This window comes from Fukomys damarensis, unplaced genomic scaffold, assembly GCF_012274545.1.
Source record: "Fukomys damarensis isolate Sample0158 unplaced genomic scaffold, DMR_v1.0_HiC HiC_scaffold_10, whole genome shotgun sequence".
In the NCBI taxonomy this organism is placed as follows: domain Eukaryota; kingdom Metazoa; phylum Chordata; class Mammalia; order Rodentia; family Bathyergidae; genus Fukomys; species Fukomys damarensis.
In genome coordinates, this window is record NW_022900922.1 from 29,554,036 (window position 1) to 29,567,667 (window position 13,632).

The 13,632-nt window shown below is 40.2% G+C and overlaps 1 protein-coding gene across 2 annotated transcripts in view; it reads right to left on the minus strand.

Annotated features, from left to right (window-relative positions):
* The window catches only part of Tmem170b (transmembrane protein 170B), a 133,576-nt gene extending 126,173 nt beyond the window's left edge, over window positions 1-7,403 (minus strand). Inside the window, exons 1-2 of one of the 2 annotated variants that reach the window (XM_033761917.1) lie at window positions 7,303-7,403; window positions 6,622-6,741 (exon numbers count right to left, since the gene is read on the minus strand). The gene's annotated coding sequence lies outside the window, so the exon portion shown is untranslated. Of the gene's footprint in view, window positions 1-6,233; window positions 6,520-6,621; window positions 6,742-7,302 lie in introns of those variants that run through there. The other variant, XM_033761919.1, reaches the window with a different exon arrangement.
* Window positions 7,404-13,632: the final 6,229 nt, after the last annotated feature.

Sequence of the window (13,632 nt, forward strand, 5' to 3'; positions counted from 1 at the left end):
AAAAAAACAAAAAAAAAAAAAAAAAAAGCTGAATGACTGAGAGGAGCACAGGACTTGGCCCTATAGGACCTCACAACAAAAAGGGTGTGAGTGTGTGAGTATGTGTGCATGCATGCAGGAGTGTCTGGGCACTGAAAGAGTTCGAGGAAGAAAATTTGGGCTCAGAAAATGACACCCCCAAATATATCCTCTTGGAGTTCAAACTGAGACCCTCTGAGCAGCATCAAAGACAGGGATAGTTTTCCTACAAGTCCCCTTCTTGTTGCCTAAGACAGGATACACCTAGGAGCAGCACAGTGGCCTTCATGCTTCTCATTGAAATATCATTAGCCAAGAATGGTGAAACTCACAGGATAGTGGAAGAGACAAAAGTTAAACATCAAACTTAGGAGCCCTGAGGAACTTTGTCTTGGGCCTTTTTCTGTTCTGCAGGCCCATTCATTCTCCTCAAATTTGTTTTCTCTTCCTTTAAATTACTTCTAGCCTTCACTTCCCTCTCCCATATAAAGGGTCCTGGAACTTCTAAATCTCATTGGGTTACTGAGTGTGAACTTCGCTGTGATGCCCTCTGCATGTATTAAACTGTGTGCTTTTTCTCCTGTTTATCTGCCGACTGTCAGTTCAGCTCTTAAACTTAAATAGCAATGCTCCACAGGAGGAAGAGAAAGTTCATTAGCCCTTATAAGAGCAAAAATAATACAGAGGCAGTTATGCCAAGGTTCTCTCCTACTGGCTCTGTGCACTCAGACAGCTCAGTCTTCTCTTTCCATCTCTGTGGAACTGCAAGATCTTCACTAAAGTCAGATAATCTCAAAGATACTTTAGAAACAAAGCTTGGTCAGGAGAGACCGAAAAAAGCAACAAAAACAAATACAAAACCTCCTAAGATTAGATTTCTCAATAAGATAGTTACAGGAAATTGTTCATACTATAGGCAAGAGAGATAATTTTTTTCTATAATTAGCCTTCACATAAATGTTGCAATTGTATTATTCATTTGGATTGGAATGAGCAGTCCCCCCATCTCACCCCCAATTATACTGCTATATTGTTCAACCCTGCTTCTTAGCCTTTCTCAAATTCCCTCGCTTTGGCCATGCTATGACCACATTGTGTGTAAGAACTGACTCATTTAAAAAAAATATCACTTGGCACAGGGTTGGGGTTTCAGGAATTTGGAGCCTGAGCTATAGAAGAGGGAGAGACTCACTCATTTTACTGCTCTGTGAAAGAGAGACTCACAATTGTGGGATCAAATGCACGTGTGTACACACATGTGTACACACACACACCACGCACATTCCTTACCAAAACCAAGTATTCCTTAGTACAGTAAAATCCAAGCTATACTAATACAGTACACTTCTCTTCTATAGAACTGATGCTTTATATTAATGTGTTGAAAGGCATCAATGTCATCTACCCCATCTTTCCACTCATCCCCAGGTCCGTCTTCCCCTCTGCTGGGCTCCAGGATGTCCTTGGTTCCCAAGGCTCTGGATAAGAAACTCAGGATAAGGCAAGGCCATCAACCACGAATGCTACATAAGACCTGCAAGATGCTTCTGAAGGCTGCTTTTTGGTCTGTACATGGCTTGCCCAGGAAGGCATCACAGAAACTTGCTTCCTATGGGAAGAAGAAGGAATAAGAGGATTTCTAACCTTCCTGTGCAGGAACCACACACATTCCCTGCCACACTGGAGGTAAGGGAGTAAGAAAAGTCCAGGACACTAGTTTATTCCATCTTCCAGTTTTAACTACAAACTTCCAAAAAAACAAAAAACAAAAACAAGGATGTCACAAACATGTCACAGAATTTTAGAGAAAGGGGAATGCAGGTCACTGTGAAGTGCTTTGGGAAGGATTCCTCAGGCCCCAGGACTGGAGCCTAAAAGACTGAGCAGGATTTGGGGAGAGAGATAAAGTGGGAAGGGGAGGGAGGGCATTCCTAGCATCCCTGAGTGTAGCATCAGCAAAGGCCAGAGCTGGGAAAGCAGTTTATGGGGTCAGGGGTTCCAGAAGTCCAAAGAGCAGAAGTTAGGACACAGGAGCTTTGCAATGGCAGGATGTATGCATGCACCTGTGTGTTTGAACAAATTTTTGTGTGCATGCCCTGTTGGAGCAGGAGTTGAGGGCATGGGCAGTTGGGTGCAACCTACCAACTGAGGAGACTTACTAACCATGAGTGCAGAGCAACAGCACCTGAGCCTGACCCAGGATCAAGCTGAGCCCTGCATCTGGTGCCAATGATATGAGAACACACTGAGCCTGGCACCTGATACCAGTCTTCAGACACAGATGAAATGGGACCACTTGGATCAGCTAAGAAGACAAAAGGATGGCAGCAAGTGACTGGTGCCACGGCTCTCTTATTCTTGCACTGGTCCATTCTGCTCACAGGACAGATTTTTTTTTCTTTTTTCCTTTTCTCCCTGAATATTTCTTTCCCTTTTCCTTTTCTCATTTCTGCCCTACAATAAATGGTAATCTTTCACATCCACCAACAGTCCTGACCAATTCATTAATCGGGACAAGAACCTGAAAAACACTGCTGGTTCCTACCCCCTCTAATAACTCTGTCTCTGAAACTCTTTTAGCCCTTCCCTAATCTGAAAAATACAGCCCCAGTATGAATAATGATAACAATATCTCACATGTGCAAAATGCAAACAATTCAAGAGAAGTGTTCATATCTTTGCCTCATTTATGACCTTATATCAGTAACCATTTGAAGCACTCTACATGCACCCACTCCTTAAGGTGTGAGGAATGCTTATCAATGTAACTTGAATACTGCATTTTTAAAATGCCATTTGCTTAATAGCCGAAATATTCCTTCTGCACACCAATAAGCTGATAAGATTCTGTACTTAGTACTCATTTGCTTTCAGAAGTATTCTTCCTCATAAACACTAGGGAAGGAGAGCCACAAATGATCTGGTCTTTTTCTCAGAAGTCCAGAGGCTGGGCTGAGTTAATCAACTATTTCTACTCTAAATTTATTTCAACACTCTGGGTGGGAAAAAGCTGGCAATCAGGGATCCAGGGATGCAATGGACCCATCCAATTTCCTATCTTGCCCAAATAAAGGAAAAGCACTGTTCAACAGAACCAACTTCAAAAAGGGCAGCTAGAGTGGCCAGAGCCCCTATTTTTCCTTTGTGTTGAAAGCCACATGTTGTAGGGTATCACGAACATGTCCCCTCCTTTCTCAGAAACTGTCCCCACTGGGATGTGGTATGAAGCAGGCTGATAGCTGCTGTTTATGGAGCCAGGTATTCTTGAAGGCTGTGCTTTTGGTTTTCTGGATTCCTATGCATGTTCCCACTACCCTCAAAGCCTGGAATCTGCACCCAGGTCTTTCCTTAGCTACTGGAGAAATGTGACTTAGCACCGGGGCTTAAATATCTGTGGTTGGGGAGAAGATTCTGAGTTCTGACTTGACAGATGAGGGACAACTTGGATAGTAAAGTATTTTTTCAAACACTCTTTTTTTGAGTGCTTAATGTTAGCCAGGTCATATGTCTGGCTGAACATCTGATGTCAACTAATTGTTAATCAACCTATAAGGTAAGTGCTATTGCTCTACTGTATACCCAACAAACCTGAAAACCAGAGAGGCTGAACAATTTGCTCAGGATTTTCCAACTAATAATCTACAAAAATGCAGTTTTAATCCAGGCCCTTGCATTTAAGCCTCTGGTAAGGGTGCTGGATGACAATGGGGGGAGTGTGTGAGAAAAGAAACTGCTCACTTCTGTGGCCAGGCAGGAAAAGAGGAAAGAGTGGTCTTGTTCATAATTCCCTTTAAAACCACACTTCCAATGACCTAACTACCTCCCACTAAGCCCCACCTCTTAAAGGTTCCATCATCTTCCAATAGTGACACAGGTTGGATACCAAGTCTTTAAAACATGGGCCTTTGGGGGAACATTCAACACCAAAAGTACACCATGTGTCATAGGAAAAAATAAACCATGAAACTAAATAGCAAGAGCCAAGGGTGAGGCAGTATTATTTACAAGGAAATGATGTATTTCTGATGACAGAACATAAAAATGCCTCCCATCATGTCAAGAATAATTTCTCAACCCCTGGAACTTGTCAAAGCCAGCAGTGATGACAATATGATGGCTCCTTGAGCCAGTGTCAGAGGAGTCCCTGCCAAATAGGTGAATTTCAGCTTGTTAGAAAACATAGTCAGAATGTTGTAACACAGATGCATGGAATGACATGGGATAATGATTTGATCCTGTAAGCCTTAATTCCCCCTACCTTGACTGGGAGTCAATTCCCTCCCCTTTTCTCTTCACAAGGAAGTATTGAAAACACCCACCGTCTCCCGATCTGGAAAGCATTTTGAGAGTCCCACAAGGAAAGAGCTATGTACCAATGTGATTGCTGGTATTGCTTTCATTAAATGACATACTTGAGAATTACTGGAGAAGACCACTACCAATGAACAAATGAGTTTCCAAAAATGTGACAAATTAGCATTTCTAAAGATTGGCCACAAAATCAGGAGATTGATGAGGTATTTACGTTGCTTAGCTGTACAAAAAAGCAGTTTGGTAAAGTAGTGAGATTTAGAGTAGTACTCTAGAGAGAAGGTGGTCTTACGCTTTAGAAAACAAGTGATTTTACAAATGAACAATGTACTGCTTTGAAAGGATTACTTTTCCCAGAAGTGGCAAATTTTGTTAATACCCAGACAAAGAACAGGGAATTCTGGCATTCACACAGAGCTACCTACCTTCCTGGCATACCTGAGAGATCAGTCCATAAACAATCTATCAAAATCATGGTTAGAAATCTCAGCAACATCAAATATCCTTTGTCTAGAGGAAGTTGAAATGGAAAACAATTTTACACAAAACTGTAAAACTATCATATTTTGCACTGTGGACTCCTTTCCAGCACCTTAAAATGGTTGGTGTAAAAAAGATTTTAAATCTTCAATTAAGTAATTAACATTATAATCCTTTCAAATCCTATGTATTCCAATTTCATGTTGTTTGGGAGAAATTAAAACTTTGATTTTTCAGGTGCCAATTTTTCAGAATTGATCCTATAAGTGGTCTTATTTCTGTTGCACATTTGTACACACAATACCTCTTGCAATTTTTCTTTGATTTGAAAAGAAAAGCTGAGCTGAGCTTTCCAAATATGCTTACATTGTTAGGGTAATAGGAAGCAAAACTCAGCTAAGTATAGCCGTGTTGTGGTTTTCATTTGCATGAAATGACTTTTTTTTGCCTTAGTCACTTCTTAGTCATTAGGACAAAACACTTAACACACACAACTTAAAGGAGGAGAGGTTTATTTTGGCCCATGTTACAGTCCTTGGTCAGTTCCAAGGCAGAAGAGGCATGGCAGAAGGGTCTGGCAGAGGAAAGGTGTTCACATCATGGCGACCAAGAAGTAGGAAGCAAAGAGAGGAACCCAGGAAGGAGACACAGTGGACCCTTGAGTTACGACCAAGCTGACATAACTTGGATTACAACTGGAATTTTAGTTTTAACTTATGGTCAAAGTCTTGAGTTGCAATACGAATGGTGGCCACTTGTGCTTCCAGATGGTCTCAGACACAGATTCAACTCTTAAAGGGTTCTGGAAGGAACATGACAACATCCTTTCCTATGTGGGGTTAATTGAGAAGTCCTGGGCCAATATTTCTCTAAGGTCACTGAGATCTGCCTGTATATGAGACATTTTAAAGGCTACGTAGAGGAGCCTAAGCCTTCAATTGAACAACTTGAGTTACAACCAGTCCTCAGGAACAAATTGAGTTTAATTCGTAAGTCAAGGGTCCACTGTATACCCTTCCACCTCACACCCTCAGGAACCTATCTCTTCTGACCAGTCCCTATCTAATAGTACATTTAGCTACTGAAGTCATTTTTTAGTGGATCTTACAGAGCCCAGGCAGAGACACCACCAGTTCCAACGAACCCACCTGCCACGTCAAAGAAACACAGAGTAACTGGTCACAGAGAACATGTTCAGCAGGTTACATAAGTCAAAAGGCCTCGGGCCAGGGATTTAGCTCAGCGGTTCGGTGGCCTGTCTTGCAAGCGCAAGGACCTGAGTTCAATCCCTGGTACCAAAAAAAAAAAAAAAAAAAGAAGTCAAAAGGTCTTATCAGCCCACTGTTTCTCCAACCCACCCCCTCAAAAGCCTGCCCCTAAACCGCTATTAAACAAAACCTGGTGGTTTTCCCTGAAGGACCTACTGTCGCTGGCGGCCAGATGAAAAGGAAGGAGGCAGGAAGAAGCAGCACAGGGCCCAGCGCTGCCCACCCGGAGGAAGAGGCGCTGTAGCGCAGCCGCCACCAGCTCACTCCCGGAACCGGAAGTGCTTGTACTGTCCGGCGCGGCGGGTGTGCTTCACCTCCCGGAAGCGGTTCATCAGGCCCTCAGAGAAGGGCGGCTTCGGCCAGCCCAGGCTCGTGATGGAGCATTTTGAAAATCTTGTCTTTTTGAAAGTGAATCTGCCCTTGACATAGTTTCAGTAGTGAACCAAGCATGGAGCCGCAGACCGGAGGTACTCCTCGAAGCCGCTGTGGTACCAGAGCTTGTGACCTACTCAGCCGGTCTTGTGGGACACCTGTCAGCTCTTACCATTGTCTCCGCGTGTGCCTTTCTCCTCCTGCTCCCAGGTATGACAGCGCATCGTCATAAGTCCACTGGAAACAGCCTCTCTTCAATGATGAAATAGGGTGATGGGGTTTTAATTCATAACTATAAAGTTTTTAGAAGTTAGGAGTTAGTAATTCACTTCACTAGAATGGAGAGAAGACATAAACACTTTATTCTGCAGATTTTTTTTCAATTGTGTAAAACCCACAAATCAGATACTGTATTTTAAATATTGATTTAATTGCTACAGAACAGCTTTCGTGGCTGTCCAAGTAAAGATGTGAAAGGAGGTGGAGTTCAAGCCATCCCAACCAAGCAGTACTCAGCTGTAGCTGCAAGTGTCAAGCGGAGAGAATATTCTGTTAGCTCGCTATACTGTGACAGGGACAGGGCATTTGAAATGAAACTGAAGTGAGGTGTCTCAAAGTATCTGTCATTTGGTCACAAGAACATTACATTCCAGGTTTTTGTATTCAGGTTTTTATGTGTTTAACTCAGAGGTACTCCAACTATGTACCATGAGCTCCTTGAAATTGAATCCAAGTTTGTAAATTTGTGCTTATGATTTAGCCAGTACATAAAACAAGATGTTCACAGCAGACAACCTGTTGATCCGATCTCTCCACAGCTTGTTCAGCTCTGGGCTCTGAAGCCATCCCTTACCTGTGAGCATGGATCCCCAGTTTGAGCAGTTATGGCTAAGATCTCTTTCAGAGAAAATGGTTTCTTAAATAGGGAGGGTGATAGACATACTACAGTTGTGAAAATGGCCTTCGGAATTTAGAATTTTTATGATAGGGAAGATGCAGTCATCACTTGGGTGATTAGAATCCCAGTGAGATCAGAATGAAGTATTAGTTGTCAGATTCTTTTAACAATCAGGATATTCTCGAAGTTTTTGTGTTAACATCTGACAATGTGTTCATTTTCTCATTTCAAATGAACACTGATCTTTTAGAAAGATTATCATTTTATTAAAATATTGTACCTATACTTAATGTAAATTTGCATGGATTATGCTTTGGTGTTTTTATAAATGGTGAACTCAGATTCTGAAATCAATTTTTTTATTTACAATTTAAAATAAAACCACAGTGCATAATACTAATTTTGTCATAAAGGAGCATAAACATGGGTTTAAATATGCAGTTATTCTTTAGAATATTTCTATTGATGAATTGTGAATTTTAAGAGTTTTATTATGTTAAACATTGAGTTCTTAACAGGGAAAAATCACAAAAAGTATTGAATTTTTAATATTTATTGAGTGTTTATAAAAAAGTATCAAAATTTTCAAAATGGACTGTTGGTGTACAGTCTAAAAACAATGGAAATAAATTCCTATATGGACTACAATAAAAATACCAATAGCACTCTACAAAAAAAAATAATCTTTACTGCAGTTATCAAACCTAAGGCAGTCTTCACACATGACAAGAGCATGTCCATACACACATATTGCTTACACTCACAGCACATGAATTTTGCTTTCTTCACATCCCACTTGTCTTGCCGTTTTGTCAGGAGGTGCTTATTATATTATACAGTGTGTAGTTAACAGGAATATAAAGTATCAGTAAAATAATCAATTCTTAATGTGTGTTGCATGTTTAGAATAAGCATCAACATTTTTACATTGGCTATGTATTAGGTTTACAAAACCTAAAAGATAATGTCAGAAATGAAAACTTATGTGAACTACAAGGAAAACACCAATATAATCCTACAGCAAAAATAATGTTTGCTTCAACTGTCACACCCAAGGCAGTCTTCAGATATGAAAACTGCATGTTCCATACACAAGTGTGCCTTACACTGATAACATGTATGTTTTGTTTTCCTGTCCTTGTAGGACACAGTTGACATCTTTTTGGTTTTCATGATGTCATAGTAGGTCTTTGGGATGCTGCACTTGCTGTCCATCTGTCAGCTCACCAGTGTGCACCTCAATTTTTTTTGCATGGTTCCCTGGACAGAAACATTTTGTTTTTCCTATGCTATAAATGACCTCATATAAGTTCCAGTCCCAGTCCTCTAAGAAATCTCTTCATGGTATTTCACACTTGCTATTTACTTTATAAACTATCGAACTATTTATGCCACATATCTTTTTAAAATTTTTTTATTTTATTTTTTATTTATTTTATTTTTTATTTATTTTTTTGGTACTGGGGATCGAACTCAGGACCTTGTGCTTGCAAGGCAGGTGGTAGAACCACTGAGCTAAATCTCTGTAAGACACAGTCATGGGCCAGTGATTTGTGTTTCAAGTGACAACACAGTTGCTACATAACACATCAACAACATTGACTCTGCCTTTGGTTTTGTTATAGAAAGTTTCTCTCTCAGACATCTGTTTTGTTGAAGTTTTCTTATAAGTATTTCATGATGGTGCAATGTTGACGTCAGCAGTAACAGCTTGTTCTTCTTTGCCATAGCAAGGCCAATGTAAATCTTTCTGAAATCCAAAGATTGTGTTATACAACTCTGTTTTGAAATTATAACATTTCATTTGGAATTTCAAATTTCTGCTTAGTTCCTGTACTCAAATTGTACTCTGTTAGCAAACGTAGAGTCAATTGGAAACTGGTAAACCAATGGTGAAATGTCACATTCCAATTACTTTGGCATATGGGAGCAACAAGTCTGTTCACAACATCTTCCAGTTTATTACTATATGAATAAGGACTTAATGGCTGAGTTCCAGGATAAATTTCTAAACTGAAGGCATAAGTCTTTGCATCTACGAGGGCATAAATTTTTATGCCATATTTTGACCCATTGTTTTTTCATTTCTTTTACATTACTGTGATTACCATGAGAAATCTTTGCTAAGTATAGCAGACCTATAAATGCTTTCAGTTCAGCTAATGATAATAAATACATTTTTTAATATAGCTGTTGGTCCATACAGAATGTTTTACCTATATTTCAGTCTTTGTGTATTTCACAGCATCTTGTAGCATTTCACTGAATGGCAATGCTGGAATTCTGTCCAATACATTTTACCCCTGCCAAGACCCTCACTGTATTTTTGGACCTGGTTCTAACATTGGATTTTTCCATTTGGTTACATGACCATTTTACAACATTTTGACTAGTCAATTATGTACTCACATTGCTGTTTTCTTCATCATCTGAATCCAGGAGGTCTGCAGTCCCTGTGTCTGTATCAGTAGATTCTTGCTCCATTTCACTGTCATAAGAACTTCGGCTTGCATGGCCAACATCAAAGTCATCATCCTCATCATCACACCCACACCATGCTTCTGTTATGGAAACATATATTTTGGCATAATGGATCATCTTCATCATCCATGCATGAGTAATCTGATGATTCACTTTTGACTTCCTTCAAAACTTGCAAATCTGGTTTTGCACACACCATTGTATTGAATTGGGCTACTTCTACTGGAAAAATCAAAAGAAAACTTAAAAAAAAATCCTAGCATGGTGTGGGTGTATTATACTCTTTGTGATGCTCAGGTAAACATATGCAAAAACTGTTATGTGGGGCATAATGTGGGTGTAAATCCTTGTTTGACACTTTTGCACAGGTGTACACACTGCTTTTATCATACTAAGTGGGTAAATACAAAGATTGTTTCCTGTATGCCTCAGCCAAAAGTACTAAGACACAGGGCCAGCTATTATTATGCTAAAGTAAAAAAATTTTAGTAGGAAAGTAAAGGATGGGTTTGTGGAGCTCAATGTTACGCTCTGCGGGTTAAAAAAGCCTTGTATCCTGTAGGAGACACTGTCTCTGTTCTGCTAGCACAGAGAGGTCCCTCTCAGGTGTAGCAGCAATAAAACTGCTCGGACTGTTGAGTTTGCATTCCTTCCCTCTTTTCTACTGGATCGACGCACTTATGAGAATAGCACCACCATGATCCAATCCCTTTCATGTATTCAGTCACCATCTGAACCTAGGAGGATTTAGGGGACATTACGGGTCTAAGCACATTTTCTGTCCTTTCACTCAATATATCTGTCCTTAAAAGTGAAGTGATCTTTTGTAGGCAGGGTATATTTGGGTCTTGTTTTGTTAATCTATTTAACTTTTATATCTTTTGATAGGAAATTTTTTTATATTTAAGGTGATTATTGCCATTTTGCTAACTGTTTTCTGCTTGCTTTATAGCTCCTTTGTTCTTTCTTTCCCCTCTTACTGTTTTCCTTTCTGATTAGTTTTACTAGTACTGTATTTGATTATTTAGTTTTTATCTTTTGTGTCTCTACTGTAGATACTTTTTTTGTAGTTATGAAGCTTATTTAAAATATCTTAGGCTATTTTAAACTAATAGCTTTGATCACATAAAATAATACCACATTTTTATTTTGCCCTCTCCCATTTCATGTTTGTGATAAACAGTTTACATTTTTTATATTGTATATCCCTTCCCAAATGTGATTTATACTTCGCCATTGCAATATTAAACTATTAGCATATTCTGAGTGTTTTTTGTTTTTATTGTTAGTTTTGGCATTCTGTTGTCTTTTTTTTGTGGTCCCAGAGATTGAACTCAGGGCCTTTGTATTGAGCTACATCCCTAGTTCTTTTGAAAATGTTTTATTTGATACAGAGTCTCACTAAGACTGTAAGTTGCCTGGGCAGTCTTCAGTGCTACAATTACAGGTATGCACCTGGCTAAGTATTCTGAGATTAATTGTGTTCACTGTTTTATAGTGTCATATATTTTCCTGTCACTAATTCATGTTTTCTTTTCAGCTTGAAGAATTCCCTTTAGCTTTTTTTTTTTTTTTGTAAGACATGTCTTGTACTAATTAATTCCTTCAGTTTTTGTTTGTCTAGAAAATTCTCTATAGTTCTTTCATTTCTGAAGGCCAGTTTTTCTGGGAACAACATTGTTGGTTGGCCTGTTTTTCTTCAGCACTTTGTGTCATTTTCCTCTCCTTGCCTGTGAGGTTTTGGTGGAAAAATATTCCATGAGCCTTATTGTTAACTACTTTGAATGTGATTTGCTTCTTTTCTCTTGCTGCTATCAGGATTCTTTCTTTGTGTTTGATTTTTGACAGTTTGATTATAATATGTCTTGGTGTTATCATGCTTGGATAGAATCTGATTAAAGAGCTTTATTCTTCCTTTACCTGGATACTTGTAATTTTTTTCCAGGCTTGGAAAGTTTTCTACAATTATACTATTTGGTCTTTCTATTCTCCTTGAACTGCCATCCCATAAATTTAGTAAGCTTGTGTCATTTTGTTTTACTCTTTTTTTTCCTTCTCTGATTGCAAATTTTCAAATAGCCTACTTTTATTTATTTATTTATACCAGGGACGAACTTGGGTCCTTGTGTTTGCAAAGCAGGCAGCAGAACCACTGAGCTAAATCCCTAATAACCTACTTTTTTAGTTCATATTATTTCTGCTTGACCAGTTCTCCTATTGCATTTCATTCATTATGTTTTCTGTCTCCAGAATTTGGTTTTTGTTTTGTTTTGTTTTGAAATGTGGGTGTGCTAGAAATTGAACCCTAGGCTTCATAGAGGTGATGCATGTATTCTGCAACTGAGCTACACCTCAGCCCGTTAGATTTTTTTTTTTTTTTTTTTTTTTTTTTACTGAGGATCAAACTCAGGACCTTGTGCTTGTGAGGCAAGTGGTGACCCTGTTTGATTTTTTTAAAATAATCTAAATATGTTAAATTTTTTTCTTTCAGTCATTTATTGATTATCTGATATGGTCACATTGTTTATCTGTATTTTCCTTAAGTTTGCTGAGTTCCTTTAAAGCTATTATTTTGAATTCTTCATCAGACAGTTCATACATCTCCATTTCTCTAGGGCTAGTGACTAATGATTTATTTTGTTCCTTTGGTAGGGATGTTTCCTGAGTTAGTCTTGGTTCTTGTACTTGAGTATTGATGTCTGCACATTTGAGATAGTAGGAACTTATTCCAGGCTTTAGAGATTGCCTTTGACTGGGAAAGACCTTTACTACTGAGCCCGTTCAGAACTTCTAGGCCAGCCCAGTGCCATGTTTCATGGTCAGTCTTGCTGCTGGGGTCCTGCTGGCCTGGTGCCTGCATCCACAGACTTGGACCTGGATCCTGGGTCCACTGAAATAAACCTGTTGCTTTAGTCTATGGGAATGGGCTTGGAGCTGAGGCTTGCAAGAGTGAGTTTGGAGCCTATATCCATATGGGACTAATCTGAAGCCTGAATCCACAGGGCTAATCTGGTTTGGGTAACCCTTGATCTGGGTCTTTTGGAGCTGGCCAAGGCTGGTATGGTCCTGGTGCCTGTGTCCACTAGACCTAAGTTCTCAGAAGCTGTCCTTGAGCCGAGGCAGGCCTGAACTCTGAATTCATGTGGGTGGGCTGTGGCCCTAAGTTTACACAGACTGGCCTGCACACTGGGTGTGTTGGACCTGTGGCTTGGAGCTCAGGGCTTGCCTGAGAGTGGGCAGGCATTCAGAGCCTGTGTTCATGGCAGCTGGCATGGTGGCTGAGCCCAGGGTGTCAACCTGGATCTGGGATGGACCTGATGCCTGGGCTGTGTGGACCTACCTGGCTTTGAACCTAGGGCTATACTGCTCCTGGGTAGGCTGGGTCATATATTAACAAGGAGAAGTCTTGAAGGTGGCTATATGTGATCCAGCCTGATGAGTAGGGCTATGGGGTCCAGCCTGATACTAAGGAAAGCATGAGCCCTGGGACCATAGGTGCTAGCATGGTGCTGAGAGCTGCTAGGCTGGCGTGGCCCTGGGAAAGACCTAGAGGCCAAATTTCTGGGGGCTTCCCTGGTTTGGAGATAGGCCCAAAGCCCAAGGCCACTAGGGCCACCAGTACCGGAGCTGATCTAGAACCTGGGGCTAACTGGTATGGCCTGTAGTAGAATAGAGCCAGCACCTGAGTCCACCATGAAAGACTGGAGTGTGGGCTTATGAAATCTGGCCTAGCACTGGGCTGGCACAGTCCTAAGGTAACAGTTTGGAACTCGAGGCTATAGGGCCTGCCTTGCCATGAATTCT